This window comes from Hemicordylus capensis, chromosome 6 (genome assembly GCF_027244095.1).
Source record: "Hemicordylus capensis ecotype Gifberg chromosome 6, rHemCap1.1.pri, whole genome shotgun sequence".
Taxonomy (NCBI): Eukaryota; Metazoa; Chordata; class Lepidosauria; order Squamata; family Cordylidae; genus Hemicordylus; species Hemicordylus capensis.
The window spans coordinates 37,515,576-37,534,036 of record NC_069662.1 but is presented as its reverse complement, the minus strand read 5'-3'; positions in this window follow the sequence as shown (position 1 = coordinate 37,534,036).

Genomic DNA, 18,461 nt, shown 5'->3' with positions numbered 1-18,461 from the left:
ATCTCAATAAACTAGTTGTCGGTGAAGCATTTCTGTTGCTATCTGAGACTCTCTTTTGCTGGGACCCCCTACAAGTGCAACCACCCATTAGTCCTTATGGTGTGGAGCTCCTCCCTTGGAGAGATGAAGATACTGCAGGGCTGTGGTTTGGTATAATGGCATTGTGGCTGGGCAATGGGAAATGACATTATTATACTGCGCTGTGGCCAGCAAACTGTAGCAAGCTGGCTGTGCCCAATCATAGATACACCATTCTGGATCAGGACATTGCTTCATTTGATCCCAACGTTACCAGATTACAACCAAGAAAGCCTACTTAGTCCCAAGTGAGTGAGAGGGTCCAGCTACAGCCACCACACCTCCTCTCTGCCCCAAGGCTGTCCAGGTGATCTTCTGGGTTCAGCAGGGGTGGTCCAAGACCTTATGGTTATTGAGCCAATGTGCCCAATGCTGCTTTGCCCCCTTGTCACTTGTGGGGACAGCCCCCTTTCAAAACTCAAGAAAAAGTTGTCCATGCATAATTATTCATTTGCTGCTCCTTGAAAGCAAACTGGATGTTGTTCATAAGTGTAAATTGTTAGCAGATTTTGAAAGCACCCCTGACCCCAGGAGGATGATAATGGATCAGAAGCCAGTGCGTACAGCAAAAAGTGGAGAGGGAGGCAGTGGGTGGCCTTTGGGACAAGATGGATTCTACTAAAAACACATTTGGAATTCCCTTGTGGGTGGGGGAGAGAAACTAAGACCTCACACACAGGCCTCGTGAGGAACCAGCCATGGAAACAGCTATTCCAACACCAACATAACATAGAATCTATGAGGCAGCTTTGGCCAAAATGAATTTCAGATGGAGTCACTCTAGAGGCAGGATGTGTGAACTGGCCGGGGTCTTTTTAGAGAGTGTGTGGATTCCTGGCTGAAATGGTGATGGTGCTTGACATCTGGAGCCCTGCATGTTGTTCTTGGGACTGGCCCCCATCCCAGCAATGTCTGATTCTGTGACTGCAGAAGCTTCATCCCACCACAATCCAATACCAAAGAGGACAGAAAAGGAAGGATGGCGCTGGGTCATGGGTAGCCACCAGAGGATAGGTGAGGGACCTCCGGTGGGCAGCCACCAGAGAGCCAGTCGAGAAAGGAGCAAGAAAATCAACTAGGAACCAGGAACCATCAACGAGGAACCAGGGTCATGAAGGAAGCCAAGAGTCAATATCAAAGCTGAGTAGATAAAGTAAGAGCAGAAGACATGCTGAATGTCTTATATGATTGTCTCTGCTGTTGCTCTTTATATTTTGTACCATTGTTATGCTTGTGTGTTAGATTTTTAATCAAATTTGTTTTATGTTTTTAGCTTAATATTTTAAGTGTCTTTTTTACCATCTTGTTTTTAAATTCTGTTGTAAACCGCCTTGGGATTGTTTTAATGAAAGGCGGTATATAAATGTAACAATAAAATAAATAAAATAAATAAATAATGTCACAATTTAAGCCAGGAGTCAGCAAACACAACACACCAGGGTCAAGAAGGCCTCAAAACTGAGGCAAAACCTAAGCCTGGACAGAAATCCTTTATATTCTTCCTGTTCCGGAAGGATCCAATGGACAGCCTGGCTGGGTGGGACTGGTGTAGTTGAATTGGCTGCCACACGGGTCAGTGGTGTATGTATAGGTTCTCAGATTCCAAGCCCCAGTGCCCACCGCAACACACACACGCCCCTTCCAGCACTGTTTGGTTGGTTGGTTGGTAGATCTGTTAAAAGCCTTAATAGGTAGCTTTTGACAATGTCTCAGCAAGAGGAACTAATGGCTTCTTAACACACACCCAAAGATGCTGCTAGGAGTATGGTACAATAAAGGCTGTTTGACTGAATCAGGCTGAAGTGCAGGGGCGGATTAAACTTTTTGCCACCCAAAGGCAAAAAGGCTTTTGCCACCCTTTTACCTTAAACAAAAAAGGCTTGCCTTTTTAAAAAAAATAAGGTAAAACAGGGGACTTTCTCCTCGCCCACTCCACCCTTGCTGCAGCCGCCACTGCTCACAGAGAGGGGCGGCAAAATTGAGGAGGAGCAAAATTTGCTGCTCCTCAAATTTTGCCGCCGTAGGCGAATGCCTGCTTTGCCTTTCTGTTGATCCACCACTGCTGAAGAGGCCAAAGGTCAGTTTCCCAGTAGTGGTATATTTCCACAGGGTCAAGGATCATAGCATGAAATGCAGGCTCAGGCTGGTGTTCAGATCCAGACAAAATGTTAGGTGGATAGGGAGAGGCAGCAATGTGGAGTGAAGAAGCTTCAAATGGTCATATTCTGATAAGGTCAGGAGGAAACCTTGTCAGTTTCACTGATTTCCTCCACACTCTCCCTCTCACTTCTAATACATCTGATAAGGTGCAGAGGAAGGTTTGCCGAGTTCATAATGCCCTCCCTGTCTAGTCCCTGATATCCTACACACACATGCCCTGGAATATCTCAAGAAAAAAATAAGGAACAGCACTTTTGAACATCTGCAGAGTGCCCTTACCACACCCCTAAATAACTGTAACCAATAATCTGAGATTAGAAGAAAAAGAGAAGGGCTTAATTTGAGTCTCAGCTCGGCTCAAACTCAAACACATGTGTTCTAGCACTGGAGGACATATACACCTATTAAAAGTAAACACAACAGCAGTGAAATCAATACAGGTGAAACTCGGAAAACTAGAATATCGTGCAAAAGTCCATTAATTTCAGTAATGCAAATTAAAAGGTGAAACTGATATATGAGACAGACGCATTACATGCAAAGCGAGATAAGTCAAGCCTTAATTTGTTATAATTGTGATGATCATGGCGTACAGCTCATGAAAATCCCAAATCCACAATCCCAGAAAATTAGAATATTACATGGAACCAAGAAGACAAAGATTGTAGAATAGAACAATATCGGACCTCCGAAAAGTATACAGTGTACGGTGCTTGACTGGCCAGCAAACTTGCCTGACCTGACCCCATAGAGAATCTATGGGGCATTGCCAAGAGAAGGATGAGAGACATGAGACCAAACAATGCAGAATTGCTGAAGGCCGCTAATGAAGCATCCTGGTCTTCCATAATACCTCATCAGTGCCACAGGCTGATAGCATCCATGCCACGCCGCATTGAGGCAGTAATTGCTGCAAAAGGGGCCCAAACCAAGTACTGAATACATATGCATGCTTATACTTTTCAGAGGTCCGATATTGTTCTATTCTACAATCCTTGTCTTCTTGGTTCCATGTAATATTCTAATTTTCTGAGATTGTGGATTTGGGGTTTTCATGAGCTGTACGCCATGATCATCACAATTATAACAAATTAAGGCTTGACTTATCTCGCTTTGCATGTAATGCGTCTGTCTCATATATCAGTTTCACCTTTTAATTTGCATTACTGAAATTAATGGACTTTTGCACGATATTCTAATTTTCTGAGTTTCACCTGTAAGAGTTTCCCCCTGACCTTGTCAGTTGTAATCAGACACCAGAAAGGAGAAGACTATGAAGGAAAAGGCCCTGCCACAGATGCTTGTGGACATGAAAAATGATGGCTACACGCAGATGCGACAGGGCTTTTTCCTACACGGTCTTGGGTAAGGGAGCCAGGCCAGCTAACTGTGACCAAAGAGACACGGGTAAGAGAGGGTTCATATGTAAAGCAAGCCATTCTGAAATATCTACAACTATGGACAAGTTGGTGGCTCAGAGGTGTAACCTTTTTCTTACCTTTCTATGTAATAAAAAGCATTTAAAAATGAAATATCTACAACTATATGGTGGGCGGGGAGGGGGTGATGGGTGGAAGACTTAAAATGCATGTCAGAGCAGAACAGTTCACAAGTGGTGTCCACACAAAAAATAGGAAGGCTTGACAGGGGGTTATCAATTTACCTTCCTGCATGACCATCAATTTTTTTGTAAAACTATACAGATCTATTTAAAACTGCATTTCTGTCTTTCATATTCACGCATCAACGCCACTAAGCGCTTTTAAAAGCACGTATCAAATCTGGGGAAAGTTTCATTGATCACATTTGTGCTGGTCAGCCTCCTTTTAAAGGACAACTTTAGTTTGTATAGGCCGTGCCCAGCTTCTAAACTGGTGGATGCTGCTGTGACTGACGGCCGGAGGTCCATCAAGCCTGGATTTACCCGTCAAGTAACCAGATCCAAGGGAAGCAAGACTGCACTTCCCAGGACAGCTTGTCACTCACAATCAGGGCTGTCCTTACGGCACGACAAGCAGGGCAACCACCCCAGGCCCCCCGCTCTTCTAACCCCCATTAAAATTAACTGGGAGGGAGCCCCGCACTGGCTGATTTGCCTCAGGCCCCGCACCCCAACAGGGCTCTCTAAGGACAGCTCTGATCACAATGCTGCATGGGGGAGTAAAGTTGCAACCACAAATATTCCCTCTTCTACTCACAGCTACTTACAGTGCAGAAGCCCGGTCTGTTCCCTGCATCCATTCATTACATCTGGAGACCATATCCACCAGAGCTGAGCCCCCAGGGTCTGTTTTCAATGTTCCCACTTAGCCTTGGACCAGGTGTACAATGATGACAAGAGAAGATAACATTGCCTTGCCCATGTGTGCCGAGTAGTCAATTTAGGAGGAATAACACCCCAGCATGCTTGAACCCTGGCACCTTTCGTTTGATGTATTAGCCTATGGCTAATTGGGGTATGGCCTATTTGTCATAGGAACATAGAAAGCTGCCTTATACTGAGTCAGACCATTGATCTGTCTAGTTCAGTATTATCTACACTGACTAGCAGCAGCTTCTCCAAGATTTGAGGCAGCAGTCTCTCCCAGCCTCACCTGAAGGCCCCAGGGAATGAACCTGGAACCTTTTGCACGCAAGCAAATGCTCTACTACTGAGCTACGGCCTCATTCCCTAAGGGGAATAGCTTAACAGCAAATGGCACCATGGCACCCATCCAAATGCAAACCAGAGTAGATCCTGCTTATCAAAGGGGACAATTCATGCTCACTACTGCTAGATCAGCCCTTGTCCATGGCATGGTCTGAAGACACTGTGTGTATCTGTCTTGTGAAGCTAAGCAGGTCTAGCTCTGGACAGTGCTAGAGATGACCATCTGGGAACCAGTGTTCCTCTAAAGCGTGTGCATGTCCGTGCGCTCACAAGTTTTTTGATGTCTGCTCAGTTAATTTTAGATCCTGCTCAGGTTGAATCAGGAAGGCCACATTCTGAATGCACATGCGTGCACACTGCCTTGATACTGCCACCCAGAACAAAACTCATTGTGCTAAAAGATGAACTATTTTCACGAGCTCTTCAAGGACCCTGCTATGGAGTGTGGCAGCTCTGCATTTGCCACCAGTGTCAGCTGGTGATTAAGAGCCTTGTTGCCCAGTTGAGACTGGGGAAGGCCTCAGAGGAGGACTTTATTCTGCCAGAGGCAATTAAAAATCATCTGGACTGGTGGGCCCCTATTCATTCTTCACCCATATCAATTTGCACAACCAAATCCCCAAGGACTGGGAGATAGCAATCATTGTCGCCATATTCAAAAAGGGCAGAAAGAACGACCCCGCGCCCCAGAGGCGTAACTAGGGAAAATAGCGCCTAGGGCAAGCACTGAAATTGCGCCCCTGTCCAAACAGGAATGATGGGACTTGTAGTCAACAATATCTGGAAATCCTTGTTAAAAGGAACACTGTACCATCTAGACATGGTTGTTGATCAAAACCTGAAAACACGAGCCATCTCTGTAAAAGACTTAGAACAACAGTCAGGAGTTATGCGAGGATTCCAAGTGTCATTTTCTCTCTCATCTCATTCTTTTTAAAAAACATGACTTTGTCCTAGAGCAGGGGTTCTCAACGTGTGGGTCCCCAGATGTAATTGGACTTCAACTCCCATAATTCCCAACCAAAGGCCACTGGGGCTGGGGATTATGGGAGTTGAAGTCCAATTACATCTGGGGACCCACACGTTGAGAATCCCTGTCCTAGAGGATCACCTGCCCAAATAGCCACTAGCAAAATAGGGGAAGAAGGAGGTGGTGGTGGTGGTGGTGGTGTGTGTGTGTGTGTGTGTGTGTCTATAAACCAGTGAATGATTCCTGCCAGCCTTTGTCTTATGATGACTGTCGGCTCATGATGGGGTATATGTGCATTCACCACACCAGTGCTTACTTTGACACCAAGAGGGAGGAGGATACATTAGTTTGCCACACTAGACAGAGGCATTTGCAACAGGAGCAGACAGCCAAGTTCTGCCAGGGCCAAAACCAGCCCCTGCCAGACTAAGAAATCATTGTAATTTGCCCCTTCCTGTCACAAGCAGTGTGCTGTTCTTTTATTATTGACTCTAACTCTCAAATATCCCAGTCATGGATGGAAAATTCAGGGTCAATTTACAAGAGACACATTTTCTACATGGAAGTTTCTTCTGTGCAGGTGTTGTGCAGAAACCCATGTGTAGTGACCTCCAGCGGCATAGCAAGGTTGGAATGGGTCAAGATGATATTTTAAAATGGGCACCCAGCCCCTCAAAGTCCAGGGCCTCCACACACCACACGCCCCCAAGGATTTAAGTCTGATATTTCAAAATAAGTATGCTGCCTGGAAACACATTTCACTGAATACACACATGCACACTTCACAGTATATAGTGATATACATTGAGTACTATATATTTGTGCTACTTTTAATGCCTAGAACACACTAGCAACACTAATTATTAAAATGGCCCCCTCGCTGCAGATTAGCAAAGGAGACTTTCAACCATGCAGGGTGAACCTATGTTTGTTTTCTCAGAATTCTGAACAAATTCAGTAAAGTTTGATTCCAGGAGGTTTTTCACATGAGGCTTTTAAAGCCCTTTAACACACATCTCCTCTGGAATGGAGGTGCTGCATTCACATGTTGGCCAGATTTACCCTGAAGTCCCTGCAAGTTATTGGAGAGCAGTTCACACACAAGAAAAATAAAATAAAATAAAAGCACAACACATGCTTCACAATTCTCACTCAGACCTTCTGGGTTGCAAAACAACTTGAACATAAGTGCATTTATGAATGAATGAATGAATGAATGAATGAATAAATATTTGTTCCAGAAGTGTTTGTAATTTTCTGACATGAAACAAGCCACTTATAGGGCTTTTTACATAGTTTTTGTTTTTAAAGCCAGCACATTTTTCAGTCTGTTTTAAATTAAATATTCAGAGACTTCTCAGTCTCGCCCCACCCCCCATATCAAAGCCCTATGGCAAGCAGATCCTTATATAGGGGGGAGGGGGGTAACCACAAAAAGGAATTCACAGCCTACCTGACAAAGGCTGTACTGGATGGTCTGGGCAGAGGGTCTACTGGATGGTCTGGGCAGAGGGTCTGCTGCAGGGAACTCTGCCAGCCTCCTTCCTGGCTTCCTGCCTCCCTTCAGGCCTGCCGAGTTCAGGCCCCTCTCTGGAAGCCCCGCCCACCCGCCGATCAGCTGAGAGGCGGGAAGAGAAGAGCTCTGCAGTTTGCAGGCCTCGCTGATCCTAGGCCTCACCGATCAGCCGGAGCTGAAGGCAAGTGGCTGAGGGGCCCTGGGGCTGGGCAGGTGGGCAATGGGGTGGGGGTGGCAGGAACTGGCATGGCGCCCCCACCTCAGTGGCGCTTAGGGCACGTGCCCTGCCTGCCCCCCCAAGTTCCACCTATGCCGCGCCCAACAGACCATCAGTTTGCTCAACACGATCAGTAAGCTATACGCGGTGAGACGCTTACATGGGAAACTTAAGGACTGCTTAGAACAAGAAAAGCTCCTTGCAGAGGAACAAGCTGGTTTCAGGGAAGGCAGCTCTACCATTGACCAGTGCTTAGTTCTTCAGCATCTCATCGGGAAATACTCCTCCTGCAATACAACCTCCCTTTATGCTGCCTTTATTGATCTCAAAGCAGCATTCAGCTCCATCTCTTGTGTTGAACTGTGGGAGAAGCTGGAAGACTCCTCAACTGATTGCTATATTTAATTCTCACCCTGCATGCAGACACATCACTTAAGGTAAGGTGCAACCCCCAAAGCCACCTTTCAAGACCAGTCTCAACCCAACCTCGACCCAGAAGAGTGTCAAGCAAGGATGCATACTGGCCCCACGCCTATTCAATTTCTACATGAATACAATGGTGGGCCAGATCAACAACCTGGATTTTCACACCCTGCCCTAAACTTGCTTGGAGACACATTGCCACCCTGCTATACTCAGATGATGCAGTAATCCTTTCAAGGAGCCCCATTGGCCTTAGAAGAGCACTGAGGGCCCTAACACAGTTTTGTAATGAAGACATCCTGGAAATTAACTACCATAAAACTAAAATCATGGTCTTCACCCAACGGCCCAAAATTCACTCTTGGTGGCTAGATGGGCATACGATTGGGCAGGTCCCATGCTTTAAATATTTGGGGGTAGTTTTTCACCCTGGCAGCTGTAGGAAAGCACACGGGAAACATGTGGTTCAATATTCCCAGAGGAGTTCCACCACCATCATCAAATTCCTGCATACAAGAGGAGAACATTATGTACCCACGGTCCTCGACCTGCTCATTGCCAAACCACTAGCCCAGCTTCTTTATGGTGCGCAGTTGGGTCCCTTCCACAGCTTTGCCCCACTGGAATGCGTGCAATCCAAATTCCTGCGTGCAGTCCTTCAAGATCCAAGCTGTTTCTCTAACGCCACTCTGTCCTTGGAGATAGGCCTGATCAAAGTGGAGTCCAGGGTGTGGGTGGCTATTCTCAGCTATTGGCTCAGACTATCCTTTCACCGCATTGGTCTTGCTCCCTTAACCTTATGTGATGACTACCAATCTAAATGGAAATGGCCGATTGCGACAAAAATAGTGTCCTTGGGCCTTTGATTCTACTTAATGTGGGCTATGATCAGGCCAAAGCTTCTATCAAACAGTATATAATGTATACAGAGCGCCAAACCGATTTAAGCAGGGGGTTGCTCCGGAGCTCTGCAGCACAATCATGTGCTTGGTGGTGGGGGGAGGTAGGCGTGGCAGCGGTGCCATATAAATTGAGCGGAACAACCATGTGCTTGCGGGAGGCTCTGGTCGTGGCAGCCTTGGCCCATACCCAAAACAACTGGAGTGTGGCGCCTGGGGGAACTCTGGCAGCGGCAACTCAGCGGGGGCGTCAGGTGGTGACCATGTGTGTGTGGGGGGGGCCTCTGGAGTGTTGCACAATCATCCATATGCTTGAGTGGGAGGGTCCTCCCCGGCGCTGCCATCTTGTGCTTGTGCGAGAGCCTCCGGCAGCACAGCAGCAGCCATAATGTGGGGGGTTCAGTGGTGGCGACTCCAGCTAAATCCAGCTGGGGCCTCCAGCAGCAGCCATGTGCTTGTGGGGTGGGGGGGCGGGGCCTCTGCAGCATCATAACTTACTCAATCCCAACACATAGAAAGGCATTCACCTTGGCACAGTGTCATGCCCTCACTTCAGCTGTGCTAGAAGGCCGTTTCAGAAAGATCCCACTCGCAGAGTGACAATGCTCTTGCAGCTCCAGGCAGATTGAAACAACTGAGCATGTCCTACTTCACTGCTTGCATTACAGAGACAATCGCTCTTCCTTTATCCACTCACTGCTATGCAAATACCCAGGACATTCAAGCCATATCTCTTGTCTCTATGCTGCTTTCTGACTCTAAGCCTGCTGTTACCTACAGTGTTGCTAGGTTCTGTGCGGCAGCGTCCAAAATCCATCAGACACTGGCAAGCGGTGGGTCCAAGCAACCCTAGTCTGACCTCCTGCTGACTCTTGCATTCTATGATGTGTTCATCCAACACAGCGCACCATCTGAAAGACTTATGCTTCTCCCACTTTTTTGCGCTATAGCTTTGCACTCTTTATAGATAGTTATACAGTCTTGCTGTATTTATCACTTAGGCTTTTTTGCAATTATGCCATTTTGTGCCTTTTATCCCTTTTTATCCTTTTTATGCCTTTTATACCTTTATGTCTTGTATGCACTTTTATAGCAATAGCAGCAATAGCAATAGCACTTACATTTATATACCGCTCTATAGCCGAAGCTCTCTAAGCGGTTTACAATGATTTAGCATATTGCCCCCAACATTCTGGGTACTCATTTTACCGACCTCGGAAGGATGGAAGGCTGATGTTTTATGTTGTTTTATGCCCTTTTATGCATTTAAATGCATCCTTAGGCATTTTAACGTATTGTTATGCATTATACTTTGCACTGTGCAATCACTTCCTGCATTTTATGCTGGTCTATGACAGTAATAAAGATGACTGGCTGATCAAACAGAGGTCTTTTCCAGATGGTAGTAAGATGCTCTATGAAAATAGCTTGCGAATAATTATAAGGTGAGAGCTTACAGAGAATCCAGACTCCCCCGCAAATTCTCAGTCTTGTCTTCTGGGATCCTTCCAGGGGACCACACAGGAAGGAGGCTCCCAGCGCAATTTACGCTGCGCCACCTGTTGGTCAGCTCTTGCTTTCCATAATTAATCCACTACTTTTCAAACAATTTCTCTGATGGACAGAAAGCAAGAACTGGCATGCAGGTGGCACGACATAAATCATGCCAGGAGCCTTCTTCCCATGGGACCTCCCCATCAGATGCCAGAAGAAAAGAATCCTGGCGATTTGTAGGATTGTCTGGATTTTCTTAAGCTCCCATTTTATACTTATTTGTAGTGCGTGTTACTGCCATCTGGAAAAGCCCAGATAGCCATCTGTCAGGAATACTATAGCAGTTCCCTGCACCCAAGGTCCCTTCTAACACCAGGATCCTAAGGGTAATTCAAGCAACCAACCCAGAATCCTTTCACTCTTTCACTACTGAGGAACGTTATAGCCAGACTCACTGATCTTGGTTTTGCTGCATCAGAAACCAATGGAACATGTAACAAAAGGGCCACATGTGTAAAGAACAAACCAAAACTAGCAATAAACCATGTGCAAACAGCAAATATATATAAACATACAAATCCAGAAATTAAATAATTATATTTTTATATGTGTGTCCTAAATTCTTTAAATATATCTCTTAATAAATATATCTCTTAATAAACATACATGTTTCAAAAGATCACCAAGAAATGTCCAAAGTTGCCCAGACCACAGAATAATGAAGATGGTAAAAGTGTTCCAATCATGCTTAATCAGTATGAAGGACTGTGATGTTACAACAGAACACCAAAACGAGTTCACTATTTCCCAAAGTATAAAGTTCCCTTTATAAATTTATGTACTTTGGGAAATAGTGAACTCGTTTTGGTGTTCTGTTGTAACATCATAGCATCAGAAACCAAAGCATGGGACATTTCCCATAATTCCTCAGTTTGGCTTGCATGCTAAAGAGAAGAAGCCAGCGAATTTGGTCTGCCACTGTACATTGTCGCTGCTTAGCAATTATTACTCAAGACAGCATCCCCTGTCCTCAGCAACACTTCCCATTTGCGAACTAGAAAATGATTTGTTGACCACAGTCAGGCATCTTCTCTACTTGTTAAACCCACAGGAAGGAATTTATAGTGGCTTCTCGTGCCTGCGGCTGGAATCACAGAGGATGTGGGCAGCTTAGGCTGTGTATCAACAAGTGGAAAATAGTTCTGGTGCTGTTGTCTTCTTGCAGAAATCTGTTCGAACTCGCTGCCTGAGTTCACACATAATTCTTTTCCAGTGCTTAGACTGTGAAGTCTGGAAATGTCTCAGTCTGACTTCCACAAGAGCTGCCCAGGAAGAACCTGAAGAGGCTCTTCTTTCAGGGACCATGAGGCTTTTCCTGAACAAAAGCACATCAAGGCAAAATGGAAGGCTCTAAGTTTTATTTGGCAAGGTGACTTTGGTGAGCCTTCTTGTAGTGGTAGTAGTAGTAGTACCTACTACTACTACAAGAAGGCTCACCAAAGTCAACTTGCCAAATTAGTAGTAGTACCTACTACTACTACTACTACTACTACTACTACAAGAAGGCTCACCAAAGTCACCTTGCCAAATAAAGTAGTAGTACCTACTACTACAACGATGACAAGGACAAGAAGAGACAGGCAGAGGCTTGGGAGCTGCCACTATCCAGCTCCTCTGGCAGCCCCTCTATCATCACGGCCACTAAGTGGGAAGCTGCTGTTGCTACTGCTGAACCATCAATAAACCTGAAACTGTTGCCACAGTAAGAAGAGGGAAGCCACTGAGCCACTGGCCGCCAGTTGCAAACGAGGCCCAGTCCTTCCCGGGGTTGACATAGAGGGTCCATGGCTAACTGGGCAAAGACGCTTTTCAAGGTGGAGATTTCTGGGCGGATGGGATATGCTGGGAGAGTCTGTCAGTCAACTCATACAAACACTGCCATCCGGATATTGGTTCGGGGGCTAGGGCTAGGGGCAGTCCAAGACATTTTGCTGCCTGAAGCGAAAGACAATATGTTGGGATTAAAATGCAATAAAATTAATGGGGGATTAGCAGTCATTAACTTGGTGAAGCATCTCTGGCTTTTTTTTCATCTGGAAGCCAAGTCAAGGCAGATATGCTCAGCTCACTGTCTAGAAGAACCAGTTCCATCAAACCAGAACTTGGACTCTGAAGCCTCTGATATTCAGTCAGCAAAGGGGTGGGGGTGTATTATCTGAGAAGAACAGAACCTTCCTACCTTTGTTTGTTGGTTGGTTGGATTTTGACACAGTTAAATGTAACTCCACAATTCAACATTTGGATTTTGAAATCAAACTGTGATCGTTTCGGTATTTGGGTACATATCCAAAACGATGCCTCCTGACTGGTTAGCTGACTGAAGGCATAGAATTAATGCAACATCCACTAAATGCTTCCAGATGTCAGCTCAGATCCTGAGTGCTACTGAAATATTATTGCATGCTTAGATGCTAGTGCTAAATAAAAAAACATTTGCACATCTGGAGAATATTCAGGGAATATTCATGATTCTAATTTGCGGACAGGAATTTTGAGAATTTGGGAGGGGAATGATTTAGTGATGAGAGAAACACACACCAGTTAGGCTTGTATTTAGGTTCATAGAATGGAAACATAAGCTCTTTTCTCCAAGATTCAGAAAAAAGCTTGTTTTAATCCCTGTTCAGATATACAGTGATGCTGTTCAGGTGTCTCTACAACAGTGTTCCCTATAGCAGGGATTTCCAGATGTTGTTGAATACGGCACCCAGAATCTCCAGCTGCAATGGCCTTTGGCCGAGGATTCTGGGAATTGTAGTCAACAACATCTGGGAATTCTTGTTACAGGGAACACTGCTTTACACATGTACATGTTTTTGTATGAATTCGTTTTAAAAGAGAACCTGAGTAAACTTAAATCAGGGTGCAGATGGCAAGTGTAATACTGCACGTACGTTGAACATGTGAATAATTATACATACATACAGATCTGTACATGTGTATACTGTACATAGGTTGTACATGCATTTAATTTAATATGTGAATAGGGTTTTAGTATGATCCCAGTGATAAGCCAAACTGAACTCAGTTGTACCCCAAAAGATGTAACTGGGGGCAGAGGTGAACCTAGATAATTTTGGATCCTGGATCCTACAGGCTTTTGGAGCCGCACCCCAAAAGTCCTTGCTGGAGTCCTCCCCCCACTGCAAGTTAAGCATCATCCCCCTACACACACACACACACACACACACACACACACAACACCGTGATACACACAGTATTTTTAACATGTGGGTTCTTAAGGACACAAACAGCAACTGAACTCACAAGAATGTAAGAATATAAAGCAGGTATATTTATGTAAATATGCAGTAGCAGAAACATTTCAACACATACTTTAACATATTGCCACCCTACATATTTCTTTCCCCACTCTCCCTGCTGTCTCTAAAGCACCGGGCACAGGTCACAATCACACTTGGCCACCCAGCGCAGTGCAGTCCAGTAGCGACCACACCACCTAGAACAGACTACAGAGGATTTGGGGGCTCCCAGGGGGTGTGGAGGCCTGGAGTTTGGCCCGGAAGTCCAGGGGTAAAAGCACCACTGACAGGGTCTACAATGGGGTCCAATCCTCCCCCACAACCTCCCAGCCCACCTCCAAACTCTCTCCCATTCTCTCTTCCACCTGCCCCACACACCCCATCTACACACTTAACTGCCTCTGATGGTAGTGATGGAGCTCTCCATCTTGCTCCAGCCCAAGGCCTACTGTACAGAAGCACAGCAGGCAGAAGGTGTTGTGAGCCAGGCCTGATTTGCACTTAGTTTATGTTCTGGAGCTAGCCATGAGAATGAGACTTGTTCACAGTGGTCACAAAGTGACCCAGTTCTTTTCAAATGGCAACCATGTACAGTATGTTGTGAACCCGGAAGGAAAGAACTGACCACACACTCTAAATAGTTCAATGGGTTTTATTAAAGAATAAACAGTCAATGAAGCTAATAATTCAATCAGACAAATTAGACAAGTCAATCATATTTCTAGTGTAATATAGTGTGATGTGCCTAACTAGAATATGTATTGGGTGCATGAGAAATCAATATTAAGCTAGCTATTTCCCTATCATAGACATTCCTAAGAGAGAAGGAGAAAGGGGGTGGGGGTGGGAAAGGAAGGAAGGAAGGATTGGTTTAGGGGAGTAGAAGCAGAGTGCCAGGGTTTAGTAGGGAAGAGAAATGGGGCAAGGGCTGAGGCTTTTTCAGAAAAGGGCATATTACTGGTTCTAGTCGAGGCCAAACAGATGTGAGTGTAGCTTGGGTCCGATGCTGGTGAGCGTTGCAGACAGCTTCAAGCAGGCATGTTGTTGAGTTCTTGGACTGGAGTCCAGATGTGTCTAGGCAGAGATGGTCATGCTTCCTCATCCCACGACAGGAATCACTGACAGTCCCTTGCCTATCTGGAGAGAACTCACTCTGTAGCTCAGACAGCAAGTTCTTAGGCGAGCAAGCTTTGCTTGTTAGGCAAAAGATTTCTGAAGCTATGCCCAGAGAGCTGAGTTCTTATAGTAGTCCATCCTTGGATCTAGATGCCTGAGTATGCATCCGTCCTGAATCTCAATGTGTTAACTGCTCATGACAATGTCTATTTGTCTGAGGAAATTGAGGGCCATCTCCTGTGTATCCTCAATTTCTGTTGTCAAGAGGACATTGTTTCTTGATGTTCTCAAAATAATCTGCACTTCTGAGCTTTGCAGTTGAACACTTGCTGTGCTGGCAGACTCTGGGTGCCTTGCCCAAAGAGGTGTTAGAAGTCAGAATGTTGTTGTTGTTGTTGTTGTTGTTGTTTGTTTGTTTTGTTTTGTTTAATGCTTTTATTCATATTATAAGTAGAAACAGGAAGGTTACATCTCTGAGAATCCAACAAAACCAAACAAGTTTACATACAAGGTCTTATCCATCAAAACCAAAACATAAGAAAAATACAATAGTATTAGTTGAATCTAGAAAGTCCTTAACTAGGCATCAGTAGCTATCAATAAAGAATCTTGAACTCCTCAAGGGAAAACTAAAAAGAAAAAGAAAAAAGGAAAAGTCTGCCCCAGCATGATTGATCATCCTACTGTCAGGCAGTCAGAATGTTAAGGAGGAGGAGACTAAGTTGTGTGTGTAAGATAGGGCTGCTCAACTTTGACCCTCCTGCAGACATTGGCCTACAGTCCCCATAATTCCTGGCTATTGGCCACTCTGGCTGGGGATTGTGGGAGTTGGAGTTGACACCAACTCGAAGGCTTTTACCTTTTGTCCAAAAACAGCTGGGGGGCCTAAACTGAGCAGGTCTGGTGTAAGAAAACAATCAAATTGCTTTATGTACATCTACCTAGTGTGCACATCTAAAAACATTCCAAGGTGATAGCATTAAATATATGTGAGACAAGAAGTCAACACTGACAATTGTAGCAAGCAATTACATTCAAATTGTAAACATTCTGCCAGAGGAAATGCAGGATTAGCTTCCACCTTTCCCAAAGCCATTGCCTGAGAGCAAAATCCAGACAATCTGACTTGTCTCTTAGGAGTTAATCATTTCACTCAGAGTTCAGCAATTCCCTGAATCAAAAAATCTCTTATAGGAATTCCAGTATCTAATACAGACCCCAGCTGGGCCTTTTGGGTTCTGAATTCTGATCCAGATTGGCTTATTGTTCTCAGGAAGGGTCTGTTTTCCTTGATGTTCCCCAAACAAATCTGCATCTCTGAAGCTGGCAGACTCATGTTTGATGTGTAGACAGACTCAAGGAAATGCAAAATTCTATATGTGAGAGACATCTATCTAAATTATGGGCATGCCGAACTCCTATCTTTGGGTGCATTCCTAAAGTGATACAAAAATGATTTTCTTACCATGTATGTGAAGTCAGAAATCAGTGTAACAATTGTAGTAAACGCAAAGCAGTTGCATACCATTGTAAATTATCTTGCAAGAGGAAATGCAGCATTGCTTCTGGCATTCTCAGAGCATAAACCTTTAAGCAAAGACCAGGTGGATTTGCCTGTCAACTTAGAGTTAGCTGGTTCATTCAGAGTTCATCAATACCAGGCATTAAAGAATTTCTCAATGAAATTGGGGTATCAGAAGCAGGCATAAACCTAGCTTTCTGTGCCTGCAACTCCAGGCCAAGTTTTGTGACTTTGGCTACAACAAAGTACACCTGGGAAATGTAGTTTTTCTAGCATACGGTAGATGCCAATACTACCTAGTGCTATTTATCAGCACCAGGCCTTAGAGGGAGGGAACTGATTTCCCACCTCTGCCACTGCCACCACCAACAGAACCAGCAACCAGGTGAACTGGTGGGAGGAAAGGAGGAGAAGGAACATGGGTAGGTAGAGGACAGGGCGGAAGGTGAATTATTCTTTGGCTTGAATTAAAAACCAGACCAGAGAAGAATTATGTGATTGAAATTAGGGCTGAGTCAAAGTATCATCTAAAAGAAAATTTAGCACAAAAGTGAGGATTCATGGAGCATGAAATTTTCTGGGGGTGGGGGCCAGAGGCGGGAGGGGGTTGTTCGCAGCCATGGAGTTCACTGCCATTTTGCCAGAAGATCAGAAGAGTCACTCAATTGTTTAAGCAATACAGGGAGACTTTTCTGGCTTTTGGCACTGTGTTCCGTTGCACAGTATGGGGAGACAGGGCAGCATCCTCATGTTTCCTAGGTAACCGGCCTTTCCCAATCTTCCAGTGTTGTGTAGCAGCGCAGCACAAGAAAAGAACAAATTGGTAGCCATCACCCTCTGTGAACAGCCACTGAAGATATGGATGTAAAGGTAAGTGGGCGGGGGCATCTAAAACAGCACAAAGAGTGAACTACATGTCCCCCAAAGCACTGAGAAAAGTTCTGTATATACGATATTTACTTGAACAGAAGACGATTCTGAATTTAAGATGGACCCCTTTAAAAAATACAGGTTAAATACAGGTTATACTTGTATTTATTTGAAAGGAAGAAGACTCTGGATTTAAGATGACTTCCTTTATAGCACCAAAGAACTTGGAAAAAACCAAGCCTTGGATTGAGGTAAATACAGTACTGCCAAATCACACAATCCTGTGGCAGTTTACACCCAAACAAAAAATAAAGAACAGTTAAAACTATCTATATATTTCTTTCTCTAAGACGTACCTGTGGCTAATCCCATGCGTGGCAGCTCTCGTGAGAGTTTGCAAGCGGCTGCCAGATAGCCATGGGTACAGGGAGAGAAAATGGTGTGGGGGTCCACAAAGGTTCCCCCTCCCCCCTGCCGGCCTCTGCAATCACCACCACAGCTGGGTAAAACAACCTGTAACTGCGCGCAGTAGCCATTTGGCTGCCGCCACATATGCATAAATGGCCTCTGTGAGGCCTGGCATGGCCCACGACCTCGCAGAGGTCATTTGCGCATGCACGGTGGCCATTTTGGTTTTTTCCAAAATGGCACTGTGCATGCGCAAATGACCTCTGGCCATGCCTGGGCCATGCCAGGCCTCGCAGAGGCCATTTACACATGTGCAGTGGCGGCCAAAATGGTCACCAGACGCAGTTAGGGAGGCCCAAATGGGCTGAAAAGAGTTGTTTTACCCAGCCACAATAGTGATTTCAGAGGCCGGCGGGAGGAGGGGGAACCTTCGCACGCGCACACACACACACACACACACACACACACACATGGCCTACAGGAAGCCCCCCCAAAGGGACTACAGGTACTTTTATTTTATTTTTTTTTTAAATTAAAATTTTCACGAACCCCCCCCCGGACTGGACCGGGGGGTTGGTTTCAATGGGGGCCAGACCAATTTTGGCCGGTCTGGTTCAAGTCCAGTCTGAACTCAAACCAAACCAGGCCAGCTGGTTCCGTGCACAACCCTAGATAATCAGTTTCCTCCAAGACTGTCTGGAGCTGGGAATCCACCACCTGCTCAGTTACCTTGCCCAGCCACAGAAGGTTGGAGACAGGCCTATAGTTGCTTAACTCTGAGGGATCCAATGCAGACTTCTTCAGAAGAGGTCTAA